Source organism: Rana temporaria (assembly GCF_905171775.1).
Source record: "Rana temporaria chromosome 4 unlocalized genomic scaffold, aRanTem1.1 chr4w, whole genome shotgun sequence".
In the NCBI taxonomy this organism is placed as follows: Eukaryota; Metazoa; Chordata; class Amphibia; order Anura; family Ranidae; genus Rana; species Rana temporaria.
In genome coordinates this window covers 828,896-840,956 of record NW_024404459.1, presented here as the reverse complement: position 1 = coordinate 840,956, position 12,061 = coordinate 828,896, and positions in this window count along the sequence as shown.

Here is a 12,061-nt window from a genome sequence, read left to right as displayed (position 1 = left end):
GCTGCCTGCTGCTGCTGCTGCTGCTGCTGCTCCTCCTCCTGACACCTCCTGCTGCCATCACCAGTGGAGACCCTGACGATGGTCTCCCTGGTGGTGACCTGGCGCACCGTTTCACCAGGGTGCCTACCTTCCCCGTCGTCACTGACGTAGTGAGCCGACGCGTCAGATGGCAACCATGATGGGTCACCCTCTTCGCCCCCAGAGATGTCAGACCAAGGGCTGAAATGTGTTGGTCTGAGGGAACCAACTGACATGGAGCCTCTAGCCTGGCTCCGCTGTCCCCTCACCCACGCCTGGGTCTGACTAGGTGCTGCTGTTTCCTGCACCAAAACAGCAGCACCAGTTTGAAGGGATGTCTCTGGGATACTGCCAGCAGGTATCCCATCCTCCTCATCCATCCCTTCAAAAAGGTCCTGACCATCAGGACAGAGCTGGAGGTCTGCCTGATGCATGGCCTCCCCCAAGATATCCCTATCACTGTCGCTGTCGAACAGTAAGATGCTGGACTCTTGGGGGCTGGGGGGGGGTACTACAGGCACCGGAGTAATGGTGGTACTACTGTGAGTCGGGACCGACGACTCAGTGGCACTGCTGTGCCCCATGTAGTCCACCACTACTTCAGCCTGAGATGGCAATATCGGGCGGCTGCCCGATGGGAAGAACTCCCGGATCAGGCGTACTCCCCTTGCACCCGATCCTCTAACACTAGTAGGGGCACGAGAGGTACCCCGTGCTGGCAGCGATCCAGCACTGGGAGTAACTCCCCTACCCCTGCTGCCACGGCCACGGATGCCGCTCATTATTGCTGATATGTGTGTGGGGGGGGGGGGGGGTAAACTTTATTGGGGGGGGGAAATGTGAACAAAATGTGTTTTTGTGTTTTTTTTACAAGACAGGCACGCAGACAAAGACGTACACAGACAGCTACTAAACTATAAGAAAAGTAGTACACCAAAGACAAGGACTACAAAATTAAAGAAAAAAAAAAGCACTAAACAAACACTAACTTTTTTTTTTTTTTTTTTAAACACAAAACACAGACACTAAACACACACTAAGCTAAGCTAGGTGAAATAAATGTACACTAACAGTGTGTACACTTACTACACAAAATTTAACTAAACTGAACACAAAACTTAGCTTTTAGAAAAGCTCTTTAGGAAAAACTAAACAAAATGTGAACTGAGATGCCTAGCAAATATCACTGAACAGCGAACCTGCAAGATCTAACAGTAACACAAGATGAACAAAACTTAGCTTTTAGAAAAGCTCTTTTATAAAGCTCAGCAAAATGTGTACTGAAATCTCTAGCAAATATCACTGAACAGCAAAGATGCAAGATCAAACAGTAACACAAATGAACAAAACAGCACAAAACAGCACAAAACGTAGCTTTGAAAAAAGCTCTTGGGTCTATTGCTTTGAAAAAAGCAGTTGATATACTGGAAAAGATCCACTGGAATCACTAAATAGCAATGCTGGTGATGATCTAAATCAATCAGGAACAAAGACACAGGAACACAGAAACAGCCTCCACACTCTATAGCCAGCTTCTGAATCTGCAATGAAATGGTGCTGGGAGTGAGCTTATATAATGTCCATGCAGGCAGGTTCCTATTGGTTGCTAACCTCTGACGAGTGTGGAAGGAGAACTCTGATTGGCTCTGATGCAAAAGGGCGGAGCAAATAATCGCGCAATATTCCTATTGCCGAATATTCGCATTGCGATTATTCGGCAATATAAAATGATCGCTTCAGCTACTCGGCCCAAGGTCTCTAATCATACCAGCAATGCTTTTAGACGTCTATGGAGATCACTAGGATGTGATCTGTTTTAAAAATGAAACTGTAAAAATCGCTCTGATGCGGAAGATGCGTTTGCCGAATAATCGCATTGCGATCTTTCTGGAAAATTCAATGAACGCTTCAGCTACTCGGCCCAGGGTCTCTAATGATACCAGCAATGCTTTTAGACGTCGATGGAGATATCTAGGATGTGATCTGTTTTAAAAAAAAAATTGTAAAAAATCGAATATTCGGAATTGCGAATATTCACCGCGAATTTCGAAATATAGCGCGATTTCTCGAATATGCTATATTCGAGTCGAATATTCGCAATGCGAATATTCGTGAGCAACACTACTGTAATCTGTTTAAAAGTAAAAATTATAATAAAAAAATTGTATTGAAGAGAAAAAAAAGTTGTGTGTGTCGGTGGAATGAGAAGAATTGCTGGTGGTGTTGTCACCTGTCACAGCCGTCACACCTGGTTTCCCGGCCAATGCACCAGATAAATGTTGCAGCAAAACGGCTCTTTGAGTTCTGGGAAACCAGGAATGGACTCCGGACATGGACTCCAGGAAAAAAAACCTTTTATTTCACCAGGGAAAGGAGCGACTCACGCCAGGATGCCAAGTGGCCTCTTCTAGGCGTTTACAACATATAGATTTCCTCTTGTATAGACATTCCTTGGAACTTCGTAAAACATCTAAAAGCTTGTTAGCGAGTGACATCTGCGGCTTCTCAGTTATCTGTCTAATTTATAGGGATGAGCCAAACACCCCTGGTTCGGTTTGCGGCAGAACATGCGAACTGGCAGTAAAACACTGTTAAAGTCTATGGGACACGAATGTGAAAAATCAAAAGTGCTAATTTTAAAGGCTTATATGCAAGTTATTGTCATAAAAAGTGTTTGGGGACCCGGGTCCTGCCCCAGGGGACATGTGTCAATGCAACAAAAGTTTTAAAAACAACATTTTTTTGGGGAGAAGTGATTATAATAATGCTTAGAGTGAAACAATTAAAGTAAAATATTCCTTTCAATTTCGTACCTGGGGGGTGTCTATAGTATGCCTGTAAAGTTGCACATTTTTTTCCCTGTTTAGAACTGTCCCGCAGCAGAATAACATTTCTAAACGAAAATAATTTGTTTAAAACTACTTGTGGCTGTAATGTAATGTTTGAAAGTAGGGGGCCGCCTGTATATACTATGCGGACTGCACTATATACTCTGCCGAAAATTGGGCCTTAGGTGTTGGTGGTACCCGAACACTGTAACCCCTCACAGTTACTCTTGTAACCAGAGGGAGCTCTGTGATCCACAGAACGGAAAACTGTCCACTGTTGGGAAGAATTGAGCAAGAAGCTGTTTTTTGATATTGTGATTTCTTCTTCAGCTGTACTGACCTATGGTACGCTTTGCTGATTGTAGCCTCTACAGCAATCTCTGCTCGGCATTAACAGATCCTATCACATGCTAATCAAACATCTTACTGTTAAACTAGCAGTGCTTTCAAATGATATACCTGCTGATGTCCACTACTGAACTGTAGGTTAACCTACCTCCTCCCTATGTGGAATATATCTCTATGAACTGGTGATAGAATTTGATTGGAATCTATCTAGTATCACAGCTCTGTCTGTGGCTATACCATCACCAATCCAGTCCCTTGATATCCATCATCATGCCCCAGTTCTCTGACTGGTCCCTTTAGGTGTATGTAGGCAAGCTGTGTGCATGGCTGTGGTGGCCACCTGTCCTTTTTAGACTAACGTCTAATTTTATTAGTGCTGTAGAGACACTGGCACCTAATTAAATGTGTTTTTTTATTTGCAGTCTTAATCCGTATTCCTCTCTGACTAATTCTGGGTGCCTTTGGCCAATTATGGCTCTCTTAGCTGAGGGTGCTGGGATTGGCCAAAGCATGCGATCTCACAGTGCATTATGAGGCGTTACGTGGCAGTCGAATTTGCAGTGAACACCCCATAATGTTAATTTTTTGACAAACGGGCGAACACCCGATGTTCGAGTCGAACTCATGTGGCATATAAAGCTTGCAGCACCCTTCTGGAACTCGGCCGGAATACTCTCCTTCCATTCTATCGGGGCATATGTGCAGTCTTCTTCAAACTCATGCTTCAGGTCCAAGAGGTAGGACCCCTTTTCCGGAGCGACCTTCCCCATCAACTGCCGTACCTCCCTGTCAAATCACCGGACTCCTGGTAATCTCAGAACTATGGTTTGCTCTGAAACATATGGGGGGTGGGTGCGCTAGCAGAATAGTAGTATATAAATATAACAAGTGCCAAATTATATAATACAAAAACACCTAGAGATACTAGAAGATCTAGTAAAAATGTCCTTGAATGCAGTAGTGCTTACTGCTGATGATTATCCAATATTACTGTGCAAACCGTAGTATGTGACGTAAATAGATAGGACCAAGTCCAATGCATACAAAAAATCTAGGGCCAGATTCACAGAAGAGATACAATGGAGTATCTCAGATACACCATCGTATCTCTGATTTTTACTGGTCCTATCTATGCACCTGATTCATAGAATCAGATACGCATAGATAGGGCTGAGATCTGACAGTGTCACACTGTGTTACACTGTCGGATCTTTTTTTGGATTTAAAAATGGCGCCGGGGGCGTTCCCGCTGATTTACACTGAATAATATGTAAATCAGCGAGATACGCGAAATTCACGAACGTACGCGGACCCGACGCTGTGTTCTTACGTCGTTTCCGTAGCGCGGTACCCGTCGTATACTTACCCCTGCTAAAAGCAGGGGTAAGTATTGTTAAGTATGGCCGTCGTTCCCGCGTCGATTTTGAAATTTCCTACGTCGTTTGCGTACGCCGATTCACGAACACGCGCGTCGCAAGTCCCGCTCACGTCGCAACCACTGACGTCCTATTGACGTCAGTGGGAGCAATGCACGCCGGGAAATTCCCCGGACGGCGCATGCGTATTTAAATCGGCGCGGGAGCGCGCCTGATTTAAATAGTACACTCCCCCAGCCGCGGAATTAGAATTCCGCCGGGGGAGTTAGGATCCGCCGTCGCAAGTTTGGAGGTAAGTGTGTTGTGAATTTGACACTTTCCTCACAAACTTGCGAGGGCGGATCTTAAAACACATAGGTTACACGGATCTAAAGATCCGCTAACCTTTGTGAATCTGGCCCCTAAATTGTAAAAAAGAAAGAAATCTCATGAATAGTCCTCAAAACGTATTGAAAGATGCGTGCTTCCAATCAGATTAGTAGTGTTCTCCCTTCACCATAAAGCTGACAAACACCCGAAGTGAATGAATAAGATGGCTCCTTACCAAATGAAAATGCCCCTTAGTTTGATACCAAAAAAAGAGACATTTAAAGCTTTAACAGGATAACCTGTATGATCAGATGCGTCCTGGCAGTGATAGTTGTTGCAATCATTGTTGTCCCAGTAGATGCATGAAAAACAGAATGGTGCCAAACATAGTGTAACTTGTTTATTTTAAAATTTAGAAAAATTAATACAGAGGGAGCCAAGTGGCCGCTTACTATTTGAGGTGCCTCAAACCCGGCACTGAGGCTCTGTCGCGTGGGATCGGATGGTAAATCCTGGGCGCTATGAGCTGCACTCATTGCCCGAGCGTGCGTTCCACCTCGGCGATGATCGGAAACCAGCGGTGCAGAAAATACAGGAAGTGACGAATTGACGTGCGTGTTTGGGTACCGCCCCAACGTACGTCTTCAGGAAGGCACCTCAAACAGTAAGCGGCCACTTGGCTCCCTCTGTATTAATTTTTCTAAATTTTAAAATAAACAAGTTACACTATGTTTGGCACCATTCTGTTTTTCATGCATCTACTGGGACAACAATGATTGCAACAACTATCACTGCCAGGACGCATCTGATCATACAGGTTATCCTGTTAAAGCTTTAAATGTCTCCTTTTTTGGTATCAAACTAAGGGGCATTTTCATTTGGTAAGGAGCCATCTTATTCATTCACTTCGGGTGTTTGTCAGCTTTATGGTGAAGGGAGAACACTACTAATCTGATTGGAAGCACACATCTTTCAATACGATTTGAGGACTATTCATGAGATTTCTTTCTTTTTTACAATTTTGATTTTTTGCATGCATTGGACTTGGTCCTATCTATTTACGTCACATACTACGGTTTGCACAGTAATATTGGATAATCATCAGCAGTAAGCACTACTGCATTCAAGGACATTTTTACTAGATCTTCTAGTATCTCTAGGTGTTTTTGTATTATATAATTTGGCACTTGTTATATTTATATACTACTATTCTGCTAGCGCACCCACCCCCCATATGTTTCACTGTTATAATCATCTGATTATTTTGGGTAGCAGCTTGAGCACATTTCTAGTTAATTTTAGTTTAATTTTTTTGGCGCGAGTTACCACACACACTATGGTTTGCTCTGGCCGATTCCTATACTCCTGACTCCACTGTGCGGCTGTGGCTGAGTCCATGGTCTCTTCCACTCTGGACGCATCAACTGAGATGGGGTATCTTGTGGGACCTCCAAATGTAGCGGTATCCCCATGGGGGCTGCTGATTGACTCTATACCCCACTGGCCACCCCAACTCTACCCTCTCTTACCTCTGACACCTTGGGTTCCATTGTAAAATACCACAATAGTAATCAGAAACTCAGACATAGTCACTGAACCACTCAAAGAACGTTTACTATGGTAAAAAATAACACAACGGAATGGTACGATTAAACACTGAATGAACACAGGTTATGATTGACATATGTATTTGTTCAATACAATGATATCATACACTTGTACCCAGTAACAACCTGATGAGGGTATGTGAACAGGTGCACAGGGAGATAGATCTTCAATACCTTTTCACACATGTATTGAATACCTTCCCACTGAGGCCTCAGCACACAGACCAATGCACTAAGAGAATGCACAACAGTGAATACAGTAATACAATACAAGTTCTAACTATATCTCACTAAATGGCTCCCCCTAGGTTGCAGCTCAGAGCACTTCTCCAATGTAGAGCAGTAAGCTTTGTAAAGGAATAAAGTGGTGAATGTTCCTCAAGTTCCAGTTTGTCTTCAGCTAGCTTATTTTATACTGCAGTGTTGAGTTATTTGTAATCCAAGAGAAACAGAGGGAAAGCAATGACTGTAGAAATACGAGGCTATGGATTTCTTATCTGAAGAACTATTCCCACTTGTAATTCCTTTAATATGTGAGTAATACAGTACTGACCTTACAGCATTGGGAAAGGAAAGCAAGGCCCCAAAGTCTGGTTGTAAGATGCTCAGGTGCAGCAGATCCACAGCCGTGGAACTACAGGTCTCAGCAGCAGTCTGTAGGAAAGAAACTCACTCAGTGATACTGCAGTCACTACTTAGATAGGCAGGTGCCCTCTCACCACTGTGGATCCCAGCTGGCTGGCAGACTCCGTCCGGAATCCCCTTCTGGTGCTTCCGTCAGTAAAGATGGCTCCACCACACCGTGCTGCCACTCCAGATGGGCAGGAAGGCATATGGCCCCAAACGCTCCGAAGCGCAGGCCGATCCACCCGCTCGATTAGCGGGGCCGTCCACAAAGATCCCTCTGGGGCAGTCGATCTGACTCTCCACTGTAGGCCGCTCCTGGTCACACACACAGACCTACTGCTAGCAATTGAATGGCGTCCAGAGAGGCCAAAAACAGACCACGCCTGTCCTTTTATCCCTCTACCCAACAGGCTGTTCTGTAACTTGGCATTGTGGGTCTGTGACCTGGCATTGTGGGTCTAGTAGTTCCCAGACTGATTTAAAAACATAATTCACTTCCTCATCAAACTACATATCCCACAATGCATAACATATCCTGATAGAGTTCAGCGGTCACTAGAGGGAGACAAACCCTTACTTAAAGCGGGGGTTCACCCGCACATAAGACTTTTTCCCCTTAGATTCCTGCTCGTTTTGTCTAGGGGAATCGGCTAGTTGTTTTAAAATATGAGCCGTACTTACCGTTTACGAGATGCATCTTCTCCGCCGCTTCCGGGTATGGGCTGCGGGACTGGGCGTTCCTATTTTGATTGACAGTTTTCCGAGAGGCTTCCGACGGTCGCATCCATCGCGTCACGATTTTCCGAAAGAAGCCGAACTTTGGTGCGCAGGCGCAGTATAGAGCCGCACCGACGTTCGGCTTCTTTCGGCTACTAGTGACGCGATGGATGCGACCGTCGGAAGCCTCTCGGAAGACTGTCAATCAAGAAGGAACGCCCGCTCCCGAAGACCCATACCTGGAAGCGACGGAGAAGATGCATCTCGAAAACGGTAAGTACGGCTCATATTTTAAAACAACTAGCCGTTTCCCCTAGACAAAACGAGCAGGAATCTAAGGGGAAAGGATAAAAGAAAACAACATTGGGTGAACTCCCGCTTTAAGGAACAATAAACTACTCAATATAATAACTTTAGTAGCAACCCCTGGCTACTAATGTCTTAGCGGAGGGGGTCCATACAGTTTTTTGTGCTTCTTTTAATATTTTGTTTACATTAACTGGCCAACCAGGAAATCCCCAGTATACAGCTGAATAAGCCTGGTGGGTGTACATGACTGGGTATTCGGACACTTGTGGTAACCAACCTCCTATCAACCAACCTGAGCAGGAAGCTGCCACATTTAGAGGCGGTAGTAATACTGCAGCCAAAAGTTGGAATTGGCTGAACACCTATTTAGTTCATTCATTCGCTATCCGCCTAAACATGCCAAATTCTGTTCAAACATGGGTTCCGTCCACACCCAGAGCTCTAGTTTTAGTGGTCTGTTTATTGGTCCCTTACAGTGGTGACCAATGGGAGAAGGACCCTCTTACATATGTGGTCAGTGTAGTGGTCCCTTACATTGAAGACCAATGACAGAAGGACCCCCTTATATCAGTGATCAGAGAATAAGGACATTCTTACATCATCATCGGTGGGAAGACTGCCCCCCTTGATGTCAGTTGTTAGAGAGACAGAAATTGTCCATTGCTCAAGGAACCCCTAGAACCCTTTGGAGGAACCCTGGCTGAGAAAGGCTGGACTAGGCAGTAATATATTTCTCTCCCCCTTGGTGGGAGTGGAGATGACCCCATCTATAAGGATATACAGTACATACACACAGCACAAGGCCGTGTTCACATTACGATGTTTTTTGGGACTGCAGTTCCTCTGAGATCCACAAGGTGGTGATCTCACTTCTACCATAGAGAAAGGAAATCTCTATGGAAGACAGGAAGTGTTGTCAGCTTCAGTTCTGGGTGAGAGGTGAGTCGGGAGAACAAAGAGGGAAGACATTGCTAGAAGACGCAGCAGAGGAGGTAATAAGGTCGTATCTGCTATTTACACCCAGTAACCCCGTCATGTCCGTCTTCTTCCTCCATAGTCACTGTGACGTCTTTTATCTCCAGCAGATGATGATACACACATATATAGTGTGGAGACCTAGATTAACCCCTTCAGGGCCAGAACATTCCCCATAGAGAATTCTCTTCATTTTGTCGAGGGGTCTGTATTAGAGACCCCTTGACATTTTGGGGCGGGGGGTTCTATAGACAAAGGGTTAGATGCGCCCAGACGCTAAAACCCATTACAAATTCTAAAAGGAATGTTCCTTTATGGGTAATCCCACTGGGGGTGGGGGCTGTTCTTACATGATAGAATCCCTCATATTACCCCCCATACACCCCCATCCTAATATTGTACAACCAGTACAGTCCAGATCATTCTCTCTTATCAATTATTGGTCTACAGGTAACCTGTATACATCACATGACCAATGAGGATGGAGGAGGCCCGGAGTGACATGACTGAGAGGATACTAAACCTCACCCTGGAGATCATGTACCTGCTGACCGGAGAGGTGAGGAGGATTCTGGGAGGTCACATGACATCACTCTTATCTCTATTAATAATACACAGACCTGACCGGAGAGGTGAGGAGGATTCTGGGAGGTCACATGACATCACTCTTATCTCTATTAATAATACACAGACCTGACCGGAGAGGTGAGGAGGATTCTGGGAGGTCACATGACATCACTCTTATCTCTATTAATAATACACAGACCTGACCGGAGAGGTGAGGAGGATTCTGGGAGGTCACATGACATCACTCGTATCTCTATTAATAATACAGACCTGACCGTAGAGGTGAGGAGGATTCTGGGAGGTCACATGACATCACTCTTATCTCTCTTAATAAAACACAGACCTGACAGGAGAGGTGAGGAGGATTCTGGGAGGTCACATGACATCACTCGTATCTCTATTAATAATACAGACCTGACCGTAGAGGTGAGGAGGATTCTGGGAGGTCACATGACATCACTCTTATCTCTCTTAATAAAACACAGACCTGACCGGAGAGGTGAGGAGGATTCTGGGAGGTCACATGACATCACTCTTATCTCTATTAATAATACACAGACCTGACCAGATAGGTGAGGAGGATTCTGGGAGGTCACATGACATCACTCTTATCTCTATTAATAATACACAGACCTGACCGGAGAGGTGAGGAGGATTCTAGGAGGTCACATGACATCACTCATCTCTATTAATAATACAGACCTGCCTGGAGAGGTGAGGAGGATTCTGGGATTCTAACATGATATTCCTATTGGTTCCCCAATACAGAGATTTCCTCTTGTGAAGTCAGGTGATCACATGACCATCACAGTGCCTCCATGTGACTCCCTAAAACCTGAGAGACACAACATGGAGAAGATTCTAGAAGTCACCAAGAAGATGATGGAGCTGCTGACAGGAGAGGTGAGGAGGATTCTGGGACATTATCCAGTAACAGACAAGGGGTGTGTCTGGATGGTGACTGTATCATTGTGTGTGTCAGGTTCCTATAAGGTGTCAGGATGTCACTGTCTATTTCTCCATGGAGGAGTGGGAGTATTTAGAAGGACACAAGGATCTCTACAAGGACGTCATGATGGACAATCAGCCGCCCCTCACATCACCGGGTAAGAGGAGACTTTATTGTAAAGGAGAGAGCAGTACGGAGGCTCCACCTAGATCCCCCATCATCTGATAAACACATAGAAACAATGTATTCAGTCAGTGTGTGTGTTTCCTACAGATGGATCCAGTAATGGGAACCCACCAGAGAGATCTCCCCGTCTTCTGTATTCCCGGGATTCCACACAGGAAGGTCACACCATCCCCCACCATCATCAGGTAGATGAGGAACAATCACTGATAGTATCATTAGGATCTGTACATTATCTGCATTGTTACCATTGATGTCATTTTTATTCTATATTCAGAGTGGAAACCTGAGAGATCCTAAAGTTGAGGTTAAAGAAGAGATAAAGGAGGAGGATGATGAGGATGGGGTGATGAAGGAAGAACACACCATCCCCCACCATCATCAGGTAGATGAGGAACAATTATTGGTAGTTCTGATTTATACACAAACATGTTTATTATAATGAATGTTTTATTATATATTCAGAGTGGAAACCTTGGGGATGATAATATTGATGTTAAAGAAGAGTATAAAGAGGAGGATGAGGAGTATGGAGTGATGGAGGAGTTTTCAGAAGGACACAAGGATATGATGGAGCCACCTAATACCAGGAACCCACCAGAGAGATGTCCCTGTCCTCTGTATTCCCGGGATTCCACACAGGAAGGTCACACCATCCCCCACTGTTACAAGGTCGGTGGGGCGGAGCATCTAGAACATGGACTGGTGGAGATGATGTGTGGATTTTGTATGTGAGTTTATATCTTACAGATGATATTCTCTCTCATTCTCTTGGTTTAGAGTGGAGATCCAATCGATATAGAATTTGAGGTGAAATCAGAAGAAGAAGAGACGTATGTGAGGGATGATCAGCAGTCTATGGAGGAGGATGGAATAACGGGGACATTTATAGAGGAGGACACTCCTACAGAGATCAGCACAGGTGGGTCATTAACACTAAATCCATTCCTCCACCCATACTGCTCACTGATTGGTCCAGAGTAGGGCGGGGACTGGGTGATATCAGCCTGTAATCCCCTGGTCACTTTCCTGAGCTGTGTTCCCCGTCCTGTATTCCTGTATTTCTCTCGGATAATCTTCCTTCTCTGTGCTGCAGACACAATTTATGTCTCTAGACTGGATTTATGAAGATTCTGGGGTTCAGCTGGCAGCAAAATGTTAATTTTCACCATAGATGTTACTAGATCTCGGCACCTGGGGTATGTGATTTGGGTCTTCTGCCCCATACCGAGTATGGCAAGAAATCTG